We start from the raw sequence: 22,498 nt of genomic DNA on the forward strand, positions 1-22,498 counted from the left end.
AGAGGAAAAGAAACTTGTTCTGTTTGTTTCTAGGTGTACTGTGAAGGCATGTCGTGCAGCAGCTGCACGTGTTCCAATGAGCTTAGTACTGAGCGGAGGAATTATTGATGTTATTTCAGATGAGCATTTCCCATGGAAATATTTGTAGAATATACATACTGCAAAAACCATACGTCTGTGTGAAAGTGAAGGGAGAGAACTGGTACGGGATGGATCATTGATAAGTCTGACTGCTCTCCTCTGTATTGAGTCGAGCATTCTGAGAGTTTTTAGGGGCCCCACCCCATATGTGGGAGCAGTATTCAATAGCTGGGTGGATTTGTGATTTGTATAATGTTAATAGCTGTTCGGGGTGAAGTAACTTCTTGAGCGAAAGAGAAATTCTAGTTTTATTGAGGGTGAGGATGCAATGGTTGTGATATATATTTATGCCAGGAGAGGTTTGATGTGAGGGTGATTCCAAGAAGCGAGATCTCAAACTGTCTGAAATTTATTTTTTTATTTATTTTATGTTACGGGAAATAGTACAGAACTGGGTTTTATTGGTGTTGAAATTTATGAGGTTATCCAAACCCCATTGTAGGATGCTTGGAGATCGGAGTTGAGGGTGGTGCTTGATGTTCTGTAGATTGGGGCAAGTTGTGTAGGGTAAGGCTTATCAAATGCAAGCGAGGCATGTAGTGTGCTGTCGTCTGCAAAATTGTGTATTGGGTTGGAGGTCAATTGCAGTAGGTCATTGATATATAGCAGGAAGAGGGTTGGTGAGAGGACCGAACCTTGTGGGACCCCAGCATTAATTGAATGGTGAGAGGATAGGGAGCCGTCCACCATCACCCACAGTATGCATCCAGACAGAAAGGTGGCAATCCAACCACAGAAGTCCTGGGTCAGACCGAATGATGGTAGTTTGCCTAGTAGGCCTTTGTACCAGACCCGGTCAAGGGCTTTGGAGATATCTAGTGCAACCACATGAGATTCGCTAAACCTCTCCATAGCATTTGTCCAGAGATAGGTGACATATGTGAGTAGATCTCCTGTTGATCGGCAGTGGCAGAATCCATACTGGAGGTCATTTATTTGGCGAGTGTCTTCAAGATAGTGTAGGAGTTAGGAATTGATGATTTTTTCCATTACTTTTGACAGGACTGAGGTAAGCGAGATAGGGCAGAATTGGATGACTTGCCACCCTTCTTGGGAATGGGCTGAACATAGGCCAATTTCCAGTTTGTGGAATAGATTCCAGTGGAGTAAGAGAGTATATATAGGTGACATAGGATAGGGGTTGGTTCTGGAGCACAAACTTTCAGAACAATTGGGGGAATGCCATCAGGGCTGAGAGACTTTTTTGTGTCTAATTTGGACAGTATTTTTCTGATCTCATCCTGGCAAAAGGATATAGGGGGCATTGTATGTTGGGTGTCTGGAATGGTTGGGGGACATTTACTATAGTCAGTTGTGCATGCATTTGAAGCAAAGTATGGACAGAAGATTGGCTTTTTCTGTAGGTGATGATGCAGTAGAGCCATCTGGATATGATATGGGTAGGAATAGTGTTGGACAGAAGTTATGGCCAATTGCTTTGGCGAGAGACCAAAAGGCTCGGCTGCCATTTGGACAGGCTGCTAGTTTCCTGCTTTTTGATCTTTCAAACTCTGTTTTGGAAGCATTGATTGTTTTTTTTTTTTTTTTGCATCTATTACAGGCTTCGGTGTAAGCTTTGAAGGAGGATGAGGTTCTTGATTTCAGCCAGTTGTGGTATGTCTGGTGTTTCATCTCTACAGCTTTGGCACATCTTTTGGAGAACGGTTTCGTTAGGGAATGGCAGTTCAGAGTGCTATGAGGAATGTATGTATTCATGCCAGTGATAATAAGCTCAGTGCATATGTTTGGGTTGGAAGGCTGGAAGCAATAGTCCAACCATGGGAATGAAGCATAGAAGTTGTGGAGGCTGTCCCACTTAGCACTGTTATAGTGCCAAACTACTCTTGTATGGGAGTGTCTGTGTAAACGTTATTGCATTGGGGGGGGGGGGGAGATGAGCACTAGGTTGTGGTCAGAATTGCCCAGGGGCTCACTACTTTTACTGTGTATTTTGAGGGGTCAATGGTGAGGAAGAGATGGGGAGTGGTTTGGGTTATCTGGTATTCTGGTTGGCATCTGGACAAGTTGTGTAAGGACATTAGTGACGGCAAATGTTTCAGCATCTCTGGCTGCAAGATCTGTACAACTGGAGGAGGAAAGTCAGCTAGTGTTGTGGACGTTAAATCTCCTATGAGGATGATTTCGCTGTTGGGAAAGTGGGATTGGAGAAAGTCAATTTTTAGGGAGAGGAAATTAAAGAGCTCAGAGTGGTTGGTTGTGTTGGGGGAGCGATAGAGACAGCAGATGAATTGGACTGAGAGGGGAAGAGATATTTTCAACCAAAGAAGGTCAAAGTTGAGTGATTCTAGGTTGGGTGCTCTTTGGAAAGGTATGTCAGCACAGATGTATGCAGACATACATCTGCAAATACATTTGTCCCTTAGGATAAAAGTTGTTAAAGAATGAGTAGTTTGGAAGGTTGAGATCAGTGGTGCTGGGGAGGAGGTGAGATTTGAGTTTCTGTCAGGAAGAGTAGGTGGGATTTGGTAGACTGTAGGTGGTAGTGGACACTATTCAGGTTGGAGTTTAGGCCATGGATGTTGGCAAAGTGGATGAGTAGGGTTTTGTGAGTCATATGTTGGACCGCATGGGGTCTTGCATATTTCCTATGCGGTGACTGCATGCTGGTCTCCATGGTGGTTGCTAGTGGCATCACTTAGTTTTTTCACCAGTTTATCTTGTCTGTAGTCGATGATCCAACTGTTGTCACCATTTTGACGTTTTTCTTCGAGTTGTCTTTGAAGCTGGCGTCTTTGTTCCCTTTGTGCAAATGATAAGTCTGGTTCTGCACGTATGCACGATTGGGGACAGCTGTCTTATTATTTTTGATGTGCTTGTCAGCGTGTCATAAGTCACTTTTACTAGGCACAGAAAGTTCGTTCAGTCCTTCCTTTTATTTATAGGCCTGAAACGATGGCACCTGATGATATTCTTAGGATCGATGTTGCATTCTTCAGCTAGTTTGTTGATGTCCTCTTGTAATGATTTTCTGTTTTCCATCAGGAATTTCAAAATGATGGCATTGAGTTTTTTATGTTTGGCCTCCAAGTCGTTTACCGTTGATGCTATTAGATCGCGAAGTAGAACTTGCATTGTGCTGGTTTTCAATTTGTTCTAGCTTAGCTTTGACTGCACATATTTTGGAGGTAAAAGTTTCATTTAAAGCATCGATGTGCTGTTCGAGGTTTTCGACATGTTTACCTATGTTCAGAAGTTGTTTTACCGAAGGGAGGCACAGCGAACGGCTGGTTAAGTTCGATAAGTAGCTTTAGCGCAGCTTTGTCTATTTTCACGCAGGAAGCGTGCAGCCAGTGGCAACAGAAGTCTCAGAATATGCCTTTTTTTCTGTCTGTGACACTAGTTTTGCAGTTGCAGCACGCAATAGGTTTGTTGACGGTGATTGATGGCACTGTGCTGGCGAGACACGTGGTGCTCATTCGCCGTTGGCTTTTGATGCCGCCATCTTTGCTGCATACGGCAGGATCTCGAGTGCTTACACATGGCTGATTTAAAATTGGAAGGATAGCTGATTTAATACATTATAAGTACTTACAGGTTGTACTGAAGTGTTCCGCTGCTCAGCACCCGCTGTTAAGGTTTCATTTGATGGTTAATTTTGATGAAAAAACACTTGCAATAATGGTAAACTGGGGAGAGCAAGTTTGGAGTAGCTTATTCACTGACCCCGCCTGATACTGTGGTAAGCTAAAATATTATGTCAATATTCACACTTAGGGCTAAAACGGCCTCGCCTACTCCCTATATATGGGAATAAAAAGGCATTAGCTGAATTTTTTTTTTTTTTTTTTTTTTTTTTACTTGTAGGGCATGCAAAAACTTTGCACACCCTACATGACCTGCCAATCATGATGAGTGGTACTGGTTTAGTACCAACTTTACCATTACAAATAGAACAACCAGTTTTGAACTGATTCTGGAACTTCCACCTTAATAAACATAACATCCCTAGATTCAAGAAAAATAATTGAGAGATTAAAAGGAACTTTGTCAGTGATGACACAGTAATGTACTGTAAGAAACCCTTGATCTCATTAAGCCACATTTCCCCACTGAAATATGTGAATTATTCAGATTCGCTATTTATTCAGGTTATTTCTAATAGAAAGGGAAAAATATACAAACAGGCTGGTTAGGGTAGAACAGCAATGGGATCCCCTAATCTCCCCCCCCCCCATCCAGTTAATTTTTATATAGAACATTTTAAAAAAGCACCCACTGCTACACTTAAACCAAAGTTTGAGTGTACTATGTTGATGTGTTTGCTATTTGGCCTTATGGTCTAGACACATTGGCATTTTTAGTGCATCTTAACAGTAGATGGCACTATAGAAATACTTCTAATTATTTTAGGAAATGACAATATAAACTAATTATTAATTATAAAAACTTTAATAACTACCTATATTTCAGCATGTTACTGCCTTCTTCAGGGATCACAAAATGATATGCGCATGCAAGCACTCACACTAAGAAAATGAGATTGCAGAAAGGCAACTGAAGTCAGTCCTAGAATCCTAAGCAGGACAAACAGGTATGGTGATAGATTTAGGGTAATCTCTGCTATGAAGGAGGAAAGGGGGAGGGGTTGTGTTAAACTGATTTTAATATGGGTTGTCTTGACCATTGGGCTGATGATCTTAGGGCCAGTCTCATGTGCCCAAATTTGTTGATGTTTGGAAAGTTTTTCAGAGCTGAGGCTGATTGAAGGAATAATCTTTCACACTTGCTGCAGTGTAATAAAGTGGCTTTCTTCCAGCATATTCTGTGGTGGGTATACAATGCATGGTTAGCAAGTCCTAAGTGGCTGTATTAGTGGAAACAGATGTAGACCTTGTGTTTGGATATCCTGATATTGGCTGTCTTGCCTGTTTGGTCAGAGTAGGACAGCTGACAACTACCAGGGACCTAGTATACTCCAGGTAGGTCTAGGGAAAGTGGCTGATCTTTGGTGGGTGGATAAGAGATGCCAATTTCTTATGTGGTTTGTAACTAGTTGTGAGGTCATATTTTCTTAAGATTTTTGTTAGTCTTTCGGATATATGGAACAGTGATAGATTTAGAATAATCTCTGCTGTGAATGGGGGGGGGGGGTTAACTGGTTTTAATATTTTTTGGGGTTGTAGCCATTGGTTAAGAAGGTGTTAAGATATGGTTAAGTTCAGTAGTTAGGGCATTGTTATCTGAACTGATTAATTTTGTTGGGGGGGGGGGGTGATGACTGCTGGTGAATGTAGCTAACCATATGTGCAGGTTTCTGTAAACAGAGAAAGCGAGGGGGATCCATCAGGCTGGCAGGTAATCAGTGTCTAGGAAAGGGAGACTGTTATTTTCCTTTTCCAAGGTAAACTGGATCCTGGGGTGTTGACTGTTAAAGTTTGTTGAGAAATCGTGGAGTGTATCCAGGCCATGCAGCCAAATGGTGAACATATCATCTATATAGCATGGCCAAACAGTGGGTTTATGTAGAGCAGAGTTTAAGGCTTTTTCTTCAAAGGTCTCCATAAATAAGTTAGTCAGGGAGAAAGTGGAGAACCCATGGCTGTCCCCTCTATCTAATTTTTTTTGGAGACAGAGAGAGAAGTTCAATCTCCACTGGTAGTCAATCAGAGATAGCTGGCCCAAGACTATCACTAATTATAAATGGCATCCAGTGAAGAGATGCAGACACGTGCTGCCATCTCATGACCCATAATCCTAACACAATATGTTTGTCTAAAATAGTGTAGATTTTAAGGTTTATTTTCTTGAATTCCATTTATAGAAAACTACACATACAGGAAGGTATTTACATAAGCAATGGCATCCACAAAGCACTTACACACCAAGCAAGGACTATTTGTTTTATTCAGAGAACATCCCAAAAATAGCTAAAGTTCTCTGCAAATATGATCTGCATGCTGCTTTCCAACAGCTCATTCAGCTAGCTACCTTCATTCATTCTCTTCAAAATGAACTACATCCTCTTGCACATCCTGGAATGTATAAAGTTCCTTGTGCCTGCAATTTAGCCTACTTAAGACAGAGACTGGTAGATCAATTAGCATTCATCTTGAAGAACACAAAAATTACATCCATGATAATCTGTATTTCAAGTCTGGACTGGCAGACCAGATTCTGTATTAGACATAGATATTACATAGAGGTTGCTATAAGTCAAAGACTATTTTTAGAATCAGTATCAGCTATGAAGAACTCTTCCAAACTTCAAGTATGGCTGTTTTAATTTGATAGAGATCTGGGAGATAGTCATTTTGAGCCTTGCTCTTCTCAAAATTAACTTTATGGTTATTTAGCCCATAGAGTACACCGTGTTAGGACGTTAGTTTGTTTTCGGTTACAATTTGAATTGTTTCTACAATGATTTAGAATGATAAAATCTACAATGACAAAATAATGGGTAGAAAAACATTGACATATTAGTAAGTTCTATAAATGAAGTATTTTTTCCTTTTTCTTGTTGTTAAGCATTATTATGAACAGACAAAATATGGGACTTCTGCAGATAGTCTTTAAGAGTTTATTTTCTGTTTTCTTAATCCTTAAAAATTTGCACCACTGGATCTACTACCACAAAATTTAGCATATCCTACTTATTTTGATTGAAATATCATTGAAGGTTATGATTTACTGCAGGTCCATAATAAGAAATGATGGTAAAAAAAAAAATAAAAAAAAAGTCATGTTAAACCTGACTAATATTATGAATGACAGAGGTGTGAGTAAGGCCACAAAAGTTAGAATTGTTAAGCAGTGGTATTTCCAGTAGTGATGTACGGATGTGAAAGCTGGATTATTAAAGAAAAAAGATAAAAGTGAATTAATTCATTTGAATTATGGGTATGGAAGAGACTTAAGAATCCAATGGACGGCATGAATTCCTAATAAGATTTTTAGAAAATATAAAGATGGAATGCTCCTTGGAAGCAATGATCGCTGAACAGAAGTTAATGTACTTTGGACATATTATGCGGGCAAATGAATCATTGGAAAAGGCAGCTATGATGGGGAAGATTGAGGACATGAGAAGGAGAGGAAGACTGCAAGAGTTAGATGGACAACATAAAGGAACTTACCAACTTGAACTTACAATTGCTGAAAGAAAGACCGAGTAGGATGAAGAGCCTTTGTTCACAACATCACCAAGAGTAGAAAACAACTGACATAACTTATTTGACTATGAAAATACATACTACTGCAGATACAAACTTTGAGACATAAAGTGAGGGGGGGGGATTAATATTTCAAAAATAGAGGAAAGCAGTGAAAATAGTATATATAATACAAGGTAACTGGGTGTACAAGACAACATTAATATTTTCACTTACTGTTTACTATGATTTATGTTTTAAATATAAAACATATATCACAGCAAGCATTTTCTTTACTATAATTTATAAATGCCTTCCCACACAAGACAATTGGTAAAATTGTTTATGATTACGTAGTCTTCAGCTTCATATATTGCCAGTAAGGTTTCATTAGGAATTAAATGGAAAATCTACAAGCTTATCATGTGGCATATTTATTAAATACAAATATTTCCTATACAAAATATATCATCATCAAATTCCTGACATGTACCCTCAAGGGGTGTATAGGATATGATAGTACTACATGAAAAATTTACATCATTACTACTTCCTATCTACAATTTTCCTCCAAATCAGTCTATTACTCGTTAAGACTCCAATATTATCATTATCAGATCTTATATTTCTATCGTCTATGGCACATTGTACCGTATCAATCCACCTATATCTTGGTCTTCCTCTGGGTCGTTTTCCTACCAACCTGGCAGAGAACACTTGTTTTGCTAATCTTTCTTCGCCTATTCTGTTTAAGTGACCATACCACCTGAGATTAGCTCTGCTAATGCATTCCTAGATGCCGACAATGTCAAGTTCTTTCCTAATATCCTCGTTTTTAATATGATGTTGCCATTGATGCCATCTGTTCACGCATTATCTTTCTCATGACTCTCATATCTGTGGTCTCAGGCTTTGGTCAAGTGTTTTACTTCTGAACCAGCTCCCAGATCCATAGGTTAAAACTGGTTTAAACACTGTCTTCTATACAACTAATTTAGTGTTCCGATTAATTTCTCTCTTATTCCATATGAATTTATTCAATTGACTTCCCACCATACCAGCTTTGTTGATTCTGTTGTCTATTTCCATATTTAATTTAAAATCTTCACTAAAAATCGTGCCTAAGTAGCTGAAATGTTTTACTTGTTCCACAGGTTCCCCGTTCACAACACAGTTGATATTTTCAACAATTCTACCTATTTTCATTGTCTTTGTCTTTTTAATGCTCACCTTCATACCATATCTATTACAACAGTTATTCAATTTAGTCAGGGAATCTTGCAAACTTGTAGCGGATTTATTTAGAAGTATAACATCATCTGCATAAAGCAAAGAGCTGACATTAACATCTCCATTTCTGATATCATGTTTAATACCACTTTCCTTCATAATGTGATCCATATAGATAAAGAATAACAGAGGGGATAATGTACATCCTTGTCTCACACCAGATTTAACATTAAACCATCTTCCTGTACTTCCTTCAATTCTAACTGCTGACTTACAACTCAAATAAAGACTAAGTATTGCTTGATATAATGCCCCATTAACACCATATAACTGTAGCGTATTGAATAGCTTCTCTCTTGGCACCTCGTCATATGCTTTTTCCAGATCGATAAAACTTAAATACAGATCTTTGTTATATTATTATCACCCCAAGACCTGATAGAGTCAAAGACTTATCTGGGAGGTCCTTTTATCACACACAGCTCATCATACCGTGTTTTAAACACATTCAAACTCTTTGCAGACACCACATTCTCAGGCAAGGCATTCCAATCATTCACAACTCTGCACGAAAAAACCTGCCTCTCACTCCCCTACTCACACCCTCTTTATACAGTTTTCAGGGATGACCTCTGGTTCTCTCCTGATCTCCCACTATTCTCTGTAAAAATTCTTCAGCATTGATCCTATAACAACCGCTTACCAACTTTTAGGTTTCTATCCTCTCTTCCTACTGTCCCCCAGACTCTGCAAATTACATCTTCTCAATCTTTCCTCATACACGACATTTCAGAGGTCAGAAACTAGCTTAGTCAGTCTCCTTTGGACCCTTTCCAACATCTCTTCATCCTTCTGCATACCCAGTGACCAAATCTGCACACAATAGTCCATGTGTGGCCTAATCAAAGCCTTATACAACGGAACAAGAATCTCCCTACTTCTACATGTCGGTGTCCTCCGCATCATTCCCAGAAGCCTTTGTGTTGTCTTCAAAATTTTGGCGATGTGTCCCCTAAATTTTATATCCTTATCCACTATCACCCCCAGATCTCTTATTTCCTCTACCTCCAACAATATATTCTCACCAAGCATAAATTCTGCATTACATCTTTGCTTTCCAAATTTTAAAACCTTACATTTTGCAACATTGAACTCAAATCCCCATTTCCGTGCCCAATCACTCAATCTATTCAAGTCTTCCTGTAAGGCCACAACATCTTCACTACACTTCATGGTTCGTCCCAACTTTGCATTATCTACAAATAACTGAATATCTCCATCCAAATCTTCACCCATATCATTAATATACAAGTTAAACAGTAATGGACCTAAAACAGACCCCTGAGGAACTCCACTAGTGACGTTCCTTTTCCTGGATAGCGCTCCCCCATACACAACTTGTTGATACCTATCAGATAGCCAGTCTCCAATCCAATGCACCAATCTAATATCCAACCCCATCTGCTCTAGTTTGACAGTCAACCTATATTCCCATGCTTTCTCAACTATTTGTCATAAAGTGAAGATCAGATCCTGACAGCCTCTATTTGGCCTGAATCCAGCTTGCTCTTCACCAAGTTTTTCTTCCACAATTCTTCTCAACCGTTTCTCAAGTATACTTGCATAGATTTTGCCAGGAACACTTAGTAGAGCAATAACTCTGTAATTCTCACATTCAGTTTTATTTCCCTTTTTATATAAGGGTACTATGAGAACTCTACTCCAATCATCAGGAATTCGTCCCTCTGTCCAGGCTTTCTGAATTATGCAGTGCAGCCACTGTAACACTTTTATACCACCATACTTCAGCATTTCTGAAGTATGGTGAAGTACTTCACCATACTTCAGCATTTCGAATATCATCTACTCCTACTGCCCTTCCACATTTCAAGAATTTGATGGCATTTTCTACTTCAAGTATGGATATATTCCTGATTGTATGGCTGTTGAGTGTTTTTTACCACTGTGCTATCACATTTTGTTAGATTTAGCAATTTTTTGAAGTCATCTATCATCTACTTTGAATTAGAGGAGTAGATGATTGAATATCATCTACTCCTGCTGCCTTTCCACATTTCAAGAATTTGATGGCATTTTCTACTTCAAGTATGGATATGTATTCCTGACTGTATGGCTGTTGAGTGTTTTTTACCACTGTGCTATCACATTTTGTTAGATTTAGCAATTTTTTGAAGTAATTACTCCATACTTCAAGGATATTTTTTCTCCCGTTTTCTTGTTAACATTATCATCTCTAAGTCCTTTTACAGCCCACTTTCCTCCATTTCTGAGCTTCTTCAACAACCTCCAGAATATCTTGCACCTTCTTAATATTTATTTCCTATGTTCTTGCCAAAGTCCTCCCATGACTTTTGTTTAGCTAGTTTTACACAGTGTTTAGCTTTCTTACATGTGTCTCTGTATTCTCTAAGAGCAAAAGCTGACTTATTTGCCAGGAACTTTTGATATGCTTTCTTCTTTTCCTTCACTGCCTCTTTAACTTCCTGTGTCCACCATGGAGCTCTGATTTTTCTATACTTGCAGACAACCTCGTCACATGCCACTCTGGCTGAATCAATCAGGGTTTTCTTCAAGGCTTGCCACTGAATCTCCAAGGTTTGGTTCCTGTTCTCAAACTCTTTCATTTTTTCTTCAATAATCTTTGTGTATTTTAGTCTACAGTTCACATCTGAGAGCAGGTCAACTTTTATTCACTTTAAAACTTTCTTACATGTTATTCTTTTCAATATGAAATTCAATTTTATCCTGCTCAAGACTAAATAGTGATCACTTCCAACTTCAAATCCTCTGTACACTCTTGTGTCCTGCACTAGGGAGAAAACATCACTATCAACAATAACATAGTCAATGAGACTTTTTTTATTCCTAGCCTCTTCTCTCCATGTGAATTTGTGCACATTTTTATGTTGGAACATGGTGTTAGTAATAACCAGTCCATGTCCTGAGCAGGAATCCAACAGGTATTTGCCATTATTATAAGCTTTGCTCTTTTCTCCAAATTTTCCCAAAACATTTTTGTATGTCTGACAATCATTACCTACTCTGCTATTTAGATCCCCAACAAGGACCAACTTTTCCTTTTTCATTGTGTCAGTTGCTTTTTCTAAAGCATCAAAAAATGCCTTCACTTCTACCTTAGTAGAACCTTCTGTGGGACCATAGGCACAAATAAGTCTCATTGTCCAATTCCCCATTCTGATATTAGCCCGCATCACTCTCGAGACTGCCTGCCATTCAAGAAGATTAGCCTCGTATTTTGTGTTGAATACTATGGCTACTCCTTTTCCTTAATTGTCATTTCCTGAATATAACATTTTGTATTGCTCAGAAAGATCTCACCAGTTTTTGTCTTTTTAGTTTCAGTCTCCCCTATTATGTCGATCTGGTACTTATCTAATTCTTCAGCTAGGTCGATTTCTTTGCCATTCAGGCTTCTTATGTTGATAATACCGATCTTTAACTCTGGTGATGTTCAGTGGGATGTGTTTTCAGATTTGTTCCAGTAGCTGACTTTTCACTGTTCGCTGGCTCCCTGGTGAAAACAACGGGATCCTTGTTTAACCAGGCAACGCCCCAGCCAGCATGAAAATTTGTTATGTTGTACCATCATTTTGTATATTGGTTTAAGCCAATAAGAATACAATTTGGTCAGCTAAATCCCAAATTGCCTGCCCATCCTTGTTCATTCAGTATCCAGGCAGATAGCCAACAGGGTGCACCACGAGAAGGTGAGGATTGGACATTAGGTCAGAAGCCCTGGACGGTTCTCCGCATTCGGAGAACCGACCAGGTTCTCCGAATGCGGAGGAAAGCTGTCTTAAGACCATTAAGACAGCTTTGACCCTTATGCACCCCCATATAGTGTCATGTCTATGAAAAAGATAATCAAGAAACAGAACACTATAAGAAAGCAAATGGAAGCAACTGGAAAGAGGGGGGGGGATTCACCAATCAAATAGATAGTCCTCTTTTGGATACAATTAAACATTCTGAAGGTGCTTTGAGTGTACCATCACAAATGTGAGAATAATCCTTAGATTATTCTCAGTTGGGCAGATTTGGGATTTAATAAAGTATTAGATCAGTGTTTAAGGAATTGGTTATTGAAGATCGTGATGCTTGAATCATTTAAACACTATAAAGCTGTGTAAATGAAGGATAGGGATGGATTGTACTATCAAGCTAGACTATGAAGAGGATTTGAGGATGGCGAGATGTTACTGATGCAGGAGGAAGGGTGAGGTTAAAAGCACAGAGCCCCTGGAATACTCCAGCTCTGATGGAAAAATCTGATGAAAGGATACCATCCAAAATTGCACTTAATGAATAACCAGAAAGGAAGCTGTTAACCATGAAGAGCAAGAAAAGACCATTAAGATGTTAGCTTGGTAACGTCATGATGCCAGACTTGATCATTGCCTTGGAAATAACAAGAGGCAACCATGCGAATGTTTCAAAACTTTTCCATGGATGGTGTCCAAACTGGGTAATGTTAGCTAAGAGATCCCATAGAGAAAGAAAGGCAGAAATTGCATTAAGAATCAAGAAACACTAGGTAAGTTTGTTAGCCTACTGCATATTTGAGAAGTCTGTCTGCTACTGAACCAAGAATTCATTTAAAGCAATAAGAGTCAGGAATGCTCGATTCCCCTCTTAGCTCTCTTTTGTTTCCTGAGTTTTATCGAAATGAGTGGGGGCTATGCATTTGGAATGCAGATTCCTCTTATAACTTGAATAATAAGAGTTTTTTTTTCTAATGAAAATTTCTAGCATGCAAAGTAGAAGACTAATAATCTTAAATAAACTGTTTAAATTAAGGGATATTACATCCCATATCGTTTCTTAGCCGAATATAGTAGAAACTATATAAAGTTCGGCGATTCCAAGCGTAAGCAAATACCTGGATACTGCAGCAACTGACCCTTAAGGTAGTGCAAGCTGAGGCAACTCATGTCGAAGGTGGAGCAAGCTCCGATCACTATTCTTGATATTTACCCATAATGTGAACTTAGCTCCTAGGAGCTGTATTACTGTTCTACATTATGAGAGAAGGTCACTACCCAGACCGGTTTCAACGTTTATTGAGGTCTCATCAGTGTGTAGGTAGACCTAGTTAATATCAAGTTTGTAGCGAACAAGTTTTGTAAGTTCACATTATGGGTAAATATCAAGAATAGTGATCGGAACTTGCTCCACCTTTGACATGAGTTGCCTCAGCTTGCACTACCTTAAGGGTCAGTTGCTGCAGTATCCAGGTATTTGCTTACGCTTGGAATCGCCGAACTTTATATAGTTTCTACTATATTCGGCATGAAACTCTTTGAGTTTCTTATTTGGCTAAGAAACGATATGGGATGTAACATCCCTTAACTTAAACAAGTCATATGTCACCAAATTGAAGCCTTTGGCTCTTCATATATCTAATAATTTATTAGGACACCTCTCAGCAATACTCATAGAAGGGTTAAGTTCTGTTCGCTACAAACTTGATATTAACTAGGTCTACCTACTCACTGATGAGACCTCAATAAACGTTGAAACCGGTCTGGGTAGTGACCCTCGCTCATAATGTAGAACAGTAATACAGCTCCTAGGAGCTAAGTTCACATTATGGGTAAATATCAAGAATAGTGATCAGCGCTTGCTCCACCTTTGACATGAGTTGCCTCAGCTTGCACTACCTTAAGGGTCAGTTGCTGCAGTATCCAGGTATTTGCTTATGCTTGGAATCGCCGAACTTTATATAGTTTCTACTATATTTGGCATGAAACTCTTTGAGTTTCTTATTCGGCTAAGAAATGATATGGGATGTAATATCCCTTAACTTAAACAAGTCATATGTTGCCGAATTGATTCCTTTGGCTCTTCATATATCTAATAATTAAATAAACTGATTTATTAGCTTGAAATTTGACCAGTTTTGTGTACTTAGTGTTACATTTAAGAAGTGTTAAAGAATGTTATACTAACAAAGTAGTTTTTTTTAGTTATTTTGTGTTTCACTTCAGGAAAAATAAAATCCATAAAGATGATCCAAAAGAAGCATATACAAGATACAAATCAATGAAAAAGAATTAACCATTAACAGTCCAACAATTAGGAGTATGGTAATATCATGTTCAAGAGGTATTATATCTGAAACTAGTTTTTTTTTTTTTTTTTAGGATGGTATGACATACCAGCACTTTATTAACAGTGACATGACATTCAGATATTTAGAAATTTGTAATGTTCAGTAATCTTTTTACATGTGTATACAATATAAATACGAAAACACAAGGTATTATTTATTAAATATACTGCCATATATTTCAGTCTAAAATTAACAGACTATTGTCAGTGGCTTAAAAACCGTTTTTACATGGTAGAATGCAAACATTATTAAGAACACGTAAGTCCACAGTAATAACTTTTAATTAATAAGGCACAGATATTTCATACTAAAACTAATAATACATCTTCAGTGTTACAAACAGATAGGAATGGAATACAAGTAACGAACATTTGGTGGATCACCTATTCAAATACATTGTTGTCACAAGCTAGGAAATTAAAGAAATAAATGAGTAATTAATATTTAAGATAATTTTTTTTATTAATGATTACATAAAATAAAAGTCTCCCAGATCTTCGAGAGAGACAATCATTTCGATTTGAATTCGGTCAGTGTAAAATAGCTTCACAACTTTCTTTAAAGAAGCGTTCATATTTGAATCTGCATTTGAACCTCATTATGCAGGTTCAAATATGAACGCCTCTTTAAAGAAAGTTGTGAAGCTATTTTACATTGACCGAATTTAAATCGAAATGATTCTCCCTCTCTCGAAGATCTGGGAGACTTTTATTTTATGTAATCATTAAAAAATAACAATTATCTTAAATATTAATTATTTATTAATTTCCTAGCTTGTGACAACAATGTATTTTAATAGGTGATCCACCAAATGTTCGTTACTTGTATTCCATTCCTGTCTGTTTGTAATACTGAAGATGTACTATTAGTTTTAGTATGAAATATCTGTACCTTATTTATTAATTAAAAGTTATTACTGTGGGTTCTTTAATAATTATACTATGCCACAGGTACCTCTAAAAATAAGAATGCAAACAACTGATTTATTCAAAACAGAACAAGCCACGTGATGTTAAATCGCCAATAGCATTATGCATTCACCGAATAAAAGGTTAATCATAAAAGTGGAAAATAAATTCTGTGTGTGGGCGCGCGCGTGCACGTACACACACACACACACAAAAGATATATATATATAGTTTATAATATCATACTAAACAGATCATCAGATAGATGTAGTATCTAGATGTTTTCTTAAGACCTTATGTCTTTATAAAAAATCATCATCATCAAATTCCTGACATTTACCCTCAAGGGGTGTACAGGATATGATAGTACTACATGAAAAATTTACATCGTTACTAGTTCCTATCTACAATTTTCCTCCAAATCAGTCTATTACTTGTTAAGACTCCAATATTATCATTATCAGATCTTACATTTCTATCGTCTAAAGCACTTTGTACCGTATCAATCCACCTATATCTTGGTCTACCTCTGGGTCGTTTTCCTGCCAACCTGGCAGAGAGCACTTGTTTTGCTAATCTTTCCTCACCTATTCTGTTTAAGTGACCATACCACCTGAGATTAGCTCTGCTAACGCATTCCTGGATATCGACAATGTCAAGTTCTTTCCTAATATCCTGTTTTTAATATGATATTGCCATTGATGCCATCTGTTCACGCATTATCTTTCTCAGGACTCTCATATCTGTGGTCTCTAGTCCTTGGTCAAGTGTTTTACTTCTGAACTAGCTCTCAGATCCATAAGTTAAAACTTGTTTAAACACTGTCTTCTATACAGCTAATTTAGTGTTCCGACTAATTTCTCTCTTATTCCATATGAATTTATTCAATTGACTTCTTACCATACCAGGTTTGTTGATTCTGTTGTCTGTTTCCATATTTCATTTAAAATCTTCACTAAAAATCGGGCCTAAGTAGCTGAAATGTTTTACTTGTTCAATAGGTCCTCGTTCACAACACAGTTGATATTTTCAACAATTCTACCTATTTTCATTGTCTTTGTCTTTTTATTGCTGACCTTCATACCATATCTATTACAACAGTTATTCAATTTAGTCAGGGAATCTTGCAAACTTGTAGCAGATTTATTCAGAAGTATAACATCATCTGCATAAAGCAAAGAGCTGACATTAACATCTCCAATTCTGATATCATGTTTAATACCACTTTCCTTCATAATGTGATCCATATAGATAATGAATAACAGAGGGGATAATGTACATCCTTGTCTCACACCAGATTTAACATTAAACCATCTTCCTGTACTTCCTTCAATTCTAACTGCTGACTTACAACTCAAATAAAGACTAAGCATTGCTTGATATAATGCCCCATTGACACCATATAACTGTAGCATATTGAATAGCTTCTCTCTTGGCAACTTGTCATATGCTTTTTCCAAATCAACAAAACTTAAATACAGATCTTTGTTATATTCCCATGCTTTCTCGACTATTTGTCGTAAAGTGAAGATCTGATCCTGACAGCCTGTATTTGACCTGAATCCAGCTTGTTCTTCACCAAGCTTTTCTTCCACGATTCTTCTCAACAGTTTCTCAAGTATACTTGCATAGATATTGCCAGGAACACTTAGTCGGGAAATACCTCTTTAATTCTCACATTCAGTTTTATTTCCCTTTTTATATATGGGTACTATGAGAGCTATACTCCAATCATTGGGAATTCGTCCCTCTGTCCAGGCTTTCTGAACTATGCAGTGCAGCCACTGTAAGACTTTTATACCACCATACTTCAGCATTTCTGGTCGAATATCATCTACTCCTGCTGCTTTTCTACATTGAAAGCCTTTGATGGCTTTTTCTACTTGAAGTATGTATTCCTGACTGCATGCCTGGTCAGTGATTTTTACCACTGTGCTGTCATCACTGCTTGTTTCATTTAGCATTTTTTCAAAGTAATTACTCCATACCTCAAGGATATCTTTTTCTTCCATTTTCATGTCTAACTCCTCTTACAGCACTCTTTCCTCCATTCCTAAGCTTCTTCAACAACCTCCAGAATATTTTGCCACCTTCTTGATATTTATTTTCTACATTCTTGCCAAAGTCCTTCCATGACTTTTGTTTAGCTAGTTTTACACAGTGTTTAGCATTCTTGCATTTGTCTCTATATTCTCTAAGAGCACAAGCTGACTTATTTGACAGGAACTTTTGATATGCTTTCTTCTTTTCCTTCACTGCCTCTAACTTCCTGTGTCCACCAGGGAGTTCTGATTTTTTTATCTTTGCACACAACCTCACCACATGCCTCTCTGGCAGAATCAATCAATGTTTTCTTCAGAGTTTGCCACTGAATCTCTAAGGTTTCATTCCTGTTCTCAAACTCTTTCATTTATTCTTCAATAATCTTTGTGTATTTTAGTCTACAGTTCACATTTGAGAGCTGCTCAACTTTTATTCGCTTTAAAACTTTCTTACGTGTTATTCTTTTCAATATGAAATTCAATTTTATCCTGCTCAAGACTACATAGTGATCACTTCCAATTTCAAATCCTCTGTACACTCGTGTCCTGCAGTAGGGAGAAAACATCACTATCAACAATAACATAGTAAATGAGACTTTTCTTATTTCTTGCTTCTTCTCTCGATATGAATTTGTGCACATTTTTATGTTGGAACATGGTGTTAGTAATAACCAGTCCATGTCCTGAGCAGAAATCCAACAGATATTTGCCATTATTATTAGCTTTGCTCTTTTCTCCAAATTTTCCCAAAATATTTTTGTATGTCTCACAATCATTTCCTACTCTGCTATTTAGATCCCCAACAAGAACCAACTTTTCCTTTTTCATTGTCAGTTGCTTTTTCTAAAGCCTCAAAAAATTCCTCCACTTCTACCTTAATAGAACCTTCTGTGGGACCATAGGCACAAATAAGGCTCATTGTCCAGTTCCCCATTCTCATATTTGCCCACATGACTCTGCTTGAGACTGACTGCCATTCAAGAAGATTAGCCTCTTATTTTGTGTTGAATACTATGGCTACTCCTTCTTTTCCTTGATTGTTATTGCCTGAATATAACATTTTGTATTTGCTCAGAAAGATCTCACCAGTTTTTGTCTTTTTTGTTTCAGTCACCCCTATTATGTCGATCTGGTACTTATCTAATTCCTCAGCTAGCTCCATTTCTTTGCCATTCAGGCTTCTTATGTTGATAGTACCGATCTTTAACTCTGGTGATGTTGAGTTGGGGTTTGTTTTCAGATTTGTTCCAGTAGCTGACTTATCGCTGTTCGCCCTGTTTCCCTGGCGAAAAGAATGGGGGCCTTGTTCAACCGGGCGACGCCCCAGCCGGCATGAAATTTTGTCATGTCGTACCATCATTTTTTTATTTTGGTTTAACCAATAAGCATACAATTTGGGTCAGCTAAATCCCAACACATCTCAAAAGTAGCTATCATTTTCCTATCAGACTTTGTTAGGTTCCAAGTCTCACATCCATAAGTTACTGTTGGAAAAACAGCTACATCCAGAATCCTCAACTTTGTTCTTGTGGAGATAGATCCATCCTTACATATTTTAGACAAGTCTCCGACTGTTATTTTAGCTTGTTAGAACACAAAGATTCTAGTCTAACCTTCCATACAACAAATAATGGTCATCAAATACTGCAACAAATAGAAATGCTCTATACTGACTACGACAGTTTTGTTAGGAAATTCAAAGTAGCATCTGAAATGTTGTGTATCTCTCAACAATATAACATAAAACAGAGGAATCATATTATATCTGGCTCTTGTTCAACAGAGATCTCAGATATGCTACACACTATGCTTTTAAATATAAAAATCTCTTTTTCCCACACTCCCAATTGCTGAACTATTTAACTGCTGATTTTTTTATCGTTATCTTATTCATGTAGAAACGATCAGCCAGGATTCTACAGTGATTCAGATTAACAGCAACATGAGTGGTCCATAAAGCATCATACTGACATCAAGCAGAGAATTGGGACACATTTTTTTCTAGCTGGATGGAAGAGTGTGGATAATGGGTTTGGTTGATGCCTGGGGAATACCTTATGCCCAAATGAATCATCCTAACTGTAAAGTTTGGTGGGAGGGATGTAATGGTCTGGAGATAGTTTTTCCTGGTAATCATTATTAATTGTAATGACTGGGAGATGAATCCTTGACAAATATGCATGAATTTTGGATAATGCAATACTTCCTACACCATGGCAACTTTACAGGATAGACACACACATTTCTTTTGATATGAAAGTGAACGATCATACTGCAGGTGCTATTGCTATGTGATTTGAGGAAAATGTGAAAATACTTGACTATCTGTACAGTCTCAATTACAACCCAATGGAATACTTATTGGATAAACAGTACATATAGGCTAGACCTGTGCATCCAGTGATGTTATAATGACTGGATGCACAAGGAAGGATGATTCAAAATATCTGAATCATATTATCAAACTGGTGGAGAGTATGCCAAGAAGACTGGAAAGTGATGAAGCCAAAAAAGGCCCACAATGAAATGTATACAATTAGATTTCTCTGAAATACAGTACATCCATACTTATTTCAAAACAGTATACACTAATAAAACATCCCTGAAAATAATAAAAAAAAATCTACTAATCTGCAGCATGCAGAAACCTTTTCCATTAAATAGTGGCATTATGTAAGAAAACTCAAATCACTGTTAACCTAGAGTTCAAATTCATCATTGCAATAGGATTGGTGTTGCATGTCACAGTAATCAATTATTCAAATATAAAAATTTCAAATGACTTAATTAAAAATGGCGTCTGCCTCACTCTCACAAAAATTTTTACAAAATTATGTAAAAGCAAAATGTGTATGGGAGAAAGCTGGAATTTTCAATTTGCTCTTCTAATACTACCAAGAATTGTAGTTTCATCCTTATATAGTGTTGTGTCCCAATTTATGATTATTATTCTATCTAGTGATTTTCTGCTTATCTATATTCAACTTTTATCTACGTACGAGATATCACCCCAAAATACAAATATTTAAGCTTTTTCTCCCCTTAGTGTCCCTAATATTTATATTATACTGCGCCTTTTGGGACATTTAGTTTGAGATATTAAATACAAAAACAAGGAGCAATTACTATATATGTCTGAATGTGAAACAATATTTCAGTCGTGACACTTTATCTCGTTACTCATTTAAATATTCTCCCCTCCCACGTGATTAGGTTCGTACGTTTTCAAGTGGTGCATTGGGCAGCAATTTCAGACTGTTTTATCAATGAACAAAGGTTTATTAAACTCATTAGCATGGTACAATTCAATTTCTAATATAATTCAATTCAATACTAAGAAAATATTTACAAAATAACATTGGCTAATCACAAGTATTTGGCTGAGATCCTATATGGGTATTACGATCATGCCGCCATAACAAATTCAACACATAAAATCATATGTATAATCCCAGATCTAATTAACACCTTAGTTAACCCTATATTAGTCTGAATATATGCTATATGCTGTAGCACATGGACATATATGATCAATTCACTCTATTTAACTATCAAAAACTATGTAGATTAACTTATCCTTTCACTGTACTAACACATAACTTTGACATTTAAACTTTCCTATACGTTACCATACACATGCATAATTCTCAGGACACGTAATTACTTATATAATATTAATATTAACAGGCATACTTTCATTATAATCAGTCATGTACTAAAGTCCTAGTATAAATTTCCTTAGTCTCTTCAACAGTTCAGTAATAGAATAATGAGTACAATTACAGACGATTTTCAGTTAACATGAGATTTTTACAGTACCTTTTTCTCTTGAGTTTTCTATATTGGCCTCTACCTTTTTCCGATTGAACTATCCTGGTATGATCTCTCCTATAATCAGTCACTCCTAAGTTCTTTTGGCATTAAACTATGCTTGTGCGATCTTTACTTTTCGTACTTGAATTAAGAACACACTTTAGAATCATCTATACCATGGCTGTGAGACTCACCACGTGGACACCGACTTCTTTACAGATTTCCCTTTCTCGTAGTTGTGACTGGATGATGAAACACTTAGACAATACCTTCTTTCCTTTGGCTAAATGGTATTCCTCGTTTCTTACCATAGGAAATACGGAATCGAAATCCTGTTCACTTTTGTTTCCTTGTTGTGACAACGGAGATAACTCCAATCCCACCACTCAGGAAAACCACGTGAAACCTATACGAAGGAGCTCGTGAAGAAACTATCCAGGAAAAAGCCTCGTGGGGGGGGGGGGGTTCTAACCCTTTTATACCTTGACCCCTAATGACACCTTCTTTAATTTCTTTACTCCGCCCCTTACTTGATTCAACTTCACCGACCAATTAAGGTAGCGTTTTTCTGCCAAACATCCTTCGGTCGGCGAGCCCACGACGATGTTTAAATCCGGGAATTGACCCTGAGCAATAGTCTATTGTTTTTCTTTTGCTAGCCTCTAAATTAATCCCCCTTCCAAAATTTTTCTATGAATTTACTTAATGTTTTAATCTCTAGCCTCTGAAAATTTCTTATGATTAATCTTTTCTGTCTTACTTAGCAAAAATTTTTTTTTTTATATCACAACTGTAATACATTCCTTCTTTTATTATTTAGTTCAACAAACACTTTTTTTGACATATATTTTACTTGGATGCAAGAATATTTTTTTTCTTTTAAATAATTCATCTATTAGCTTTTATACAGGGGTTTTATTTTATTTTCTCTTCATGTTACACCACGACAACTGGGAATTCTACATTCTTAAGGTATCAGGGTGAAACAATAGTTAAAACATGAAATGCTAAATACTAGTAATGCAGATTCTCATGATCATTCACTATGTATTACCAAGGAATAGGTACCAAAAGTGTATTCTAGTATACATAAGTGAATGA

The 22,498-nt window shown here is 37.1% G+C and overlaps 1 protein-coding gene across 1 annotated transcript in view; it reads right to left on the minus strand.

Moving 5' to 3' along the window:
* The window catches only part of Atg16 (Autophagy-related 16), a 307,774-nt gene that overhangs the window by 42,587 nt on the left and 242,689 nt on the right, over window positions 1-22,498 (minus strand). The window lies entirely within an intron of this gene.

The sequence above is a fragment of the Typopeltis vanoorti genome, chromosome 24, assembly GCF_054136105.1.
Source record: "Typopeltis vanoorti isolate ZY-2024b chromosome 24, IOZ_Tvanoo_1.0, whole genome shotgun sequence".
Classification (NCBI taxonomy): domain Eukaryota; kingdom Metazoa; phylum Arthropoda; class Arachnida; order Uropygi; family Thelyphonidae; genus Typopeltis; species Typopeltis vanoorti.